This window comes from Pteropus vampyrus, unplaced genomic scaffold (genome assembly GCF_000151845.1).
Source record: "Pteropus vampyrus isolate Shadow unplaced genomic scaffold, Pvam_2.0 Scaffold152, whole genome shotgun sequence".
NCBI lineage: Eukaryota > Metazoa > Chordata > Mammalia > Chiroptera > Pteropodidae > Pteropus > Pteropus vampyrus.
The window spans coordinates 3,021,842-3,024,302 of record NW_011888933.1 but is presented as its reverse complement, the minus strand read 5'-3'; the positions used below and the strand labels follow the sequence as shown (position 1 = coordinate 3,024,302).

Below are 2,461 nucleotides of genomic sequence, written 5' to 3'. Positions count from 1 at the left end.
AACAGCACCTTGTTAACTGAATGCAGACGCTCCCTGCAAAACCTAGTCTCACACTCCTTTTATGGGCAAAGCTGCGCAGCTGGCCTCCACAGAAAGGCTGCCAAGGATCAAGCAGCAGAAGTACTGTGCAGGGCCAGAGAGAGCAAGGGCTGAGGGTTCTGGGAAGCCCGATTCCTAGTTCTGGTGTAACTGCTTGCTAGTTCTGTGACCTTCAGTGAGTACCTAGTTTCTTAATATTGTAAAACCTCCTCATCTATTTAAAAAATTACATTATCCTGCTTTCATCATGGAATTATTAGGAAATCCCACAAAATGAGCCATGGTTGTGGTCATGCCTTAGCCACACTATAGAAATACATTAATTTTCTAGGGCTGCCTAACAAAGTACCACAACCTGGGTAGCTTAAACAGCAGAAATGAATTTTCTCACCATTCTGGAGATTGGAAATCCAAGATCAGTGTGTCAACGGGACTGGCTCCTTCTGAGGGCTGTGAAGCAAAAATTTGCCTTTCTCCTTGATTTGTAGACGGTCATCTCCATGCCCACCTGGCATAACCCCATCTGCGTCTGTCTCCAAATTTCCCTTTTTTATAAGAACATTGAATTAGGGCCCACCCTAATGACCTCATCTTAACTTGATTACTTCTGTAGAGATTCTATCTCCAAATAAGGCCACATTCTGAGGTCCTGGGGGTTAGGACTCCAACATACGAATCTGGGGAGGCGACATAATTCAACCCATGAGTAGGGTAAAATATATGTCAAGTAAAATACATGTCAAGTAAGGGCTGATGGCTCAAAAAAAAAAAAAAAAAATCTGCTGCTTGGATGGCCAGGAAAGCTAACTCGAGAAACTCTTCCATGAAAATAATCTCAGCCTGTCTGTCCTTTAATTTAACTTGAAGCAGTTGGAAATGAGGGATGAAGCGGCAAAGAAAGAAGGGTGCCCAGAGGACAGGGACATCGCTGGTGCTCCAAAGGCACCCTGAAGGCTCTGCTATAATCTGAGTTACTTAGACTGTATTTACCATGTGCTAGACACCAAGCACTTTACAGATATCAGTTCATTGAATCCTCCTAACGACCCAGTGAAGTAGACTTTATTAGTATCCCCACTTCACAGATGAGGGAGTTGAGGCCAAGAGAGGTTAAATAACTTGCCCAAAATTACACAGCTAGGATGCGATGGGGCTGGGCTTTGAAGCCAAGTGGTGTAAGTTCTGGCATCCTACTCCTTGACCCTGTGCTCTGCAGAACTTCCGAACTGGGCTGGGGAGGCTCAGTTATTTCACCATGAAAGAAGCAATGCCTGCAGTCTCTCGTGTGCTTTGTGTCACAGATGAGTACGAGGTGGACTGGAGCAACTCTTCTTCCCCAACCTCAGGGTCTGGTGCCCCTTCAGCTGACAAAGAAAAGAGCTGGCTCTACACGCTGGATCCCATCCTCATCACCATCATCGCCATGAGCTCGCTGGGCGTCCTCCTGGGGGCCACGTGTGCTGGGCTCCTGCTCTACTGCACCTGTTCCTACTCAGGCCTGAGCTCCCGCAGCTGCACCACGCTGGAGAACTACAACTTCGAGCTCTACGACGGCCTCAAGCACAAGGTCAAGATGAACCACCAGAAGTGCTGCTCAGAGGCTTGACGGATTGCACCCGAATCACATCTGACATTTCATTCCAGCAAGAGGGGCTAGCGAAGATTACAATTTTTTTTTTTCCTTTGGAAACTGAATGCCATAATCTCGATCAAACCGATCCAGAATACCGAAGGTGTGGACAGGACAGACAGGCGAGTCGGGGGAGGAGGGGAGACACAGTCAAGCAGGGGGTTATGACCCACCTAGCGCCGCGGTGACTGCGTCCTTGGTGGGACAAAGACGGAAGCTCATCTCTTTGGGGTCACAGTTCTATTTTGTTTGTGAGTTTGTTATTATATTTTGTTTCTTTGGTCTGTGAGCAACTCAAAGAGGCAGAAGAGAATGACTTTTCCAATACAGAAGCAGAGTGGTGATCATTATTCTCCTCCTTTTCTTTCTAATCACTTGAAAAGCAAACGATCTTTTCAGACTTTCCATCTTTAGGAAAAAAACTTAAAAAACAAAAAAGCTGTCCAGCTTATCCTGTCGTCTGATCCTCTCATGACTTACGGGATTTGCTGTGATATAGATTCCGCCAGCCAACCCTACAAGCTGCCATTTCTAGTCCTAGCATTTAAGTAGGATGTTGTTGCCTTTAACTTTTTTTATCCAGGGGAAAATTGCCATTTTAGGGTCAGCTATTTCTTATATGCGATTTAAAACAAACCAGAAAGGAAACTTCACACGTCAAAATCCATAGAAGCACCTCCATGTTAGAAGCGGACAAGCCTTAACGTGCTTTGTGAAGAGGAGCCATTCAGACCAGAACTTGTGGCTGTGAGGCTACATCCCGGGGCCTCTGGTGGTGGTTTTGCTTTTTCT

The 2,461-nt window shown here is 46.1% G+C and overlaps 1 long non-coding RNA gene across 1 annotated transcript in view; it reads right to left on the bottom strand.

Annotated features, from left to right (window-relative positions):
• The window catches only part of LOC111745328, a 3,714-nt gene extending 3,207 nt beyond the window's left edge, over positions 1-507 (bottom strand). The window contains exon 1 of the long non-coding RNA XR_002782595.1: positions 431-507. This is a non-coding gene — a long non-coding RNA (uncharacterized LOC111745328). The remainder of the gene's footprint in view (positions 1-430) is intronic.
• Positions 508-2,461: the final 1,954 nt, after the last annotated feature.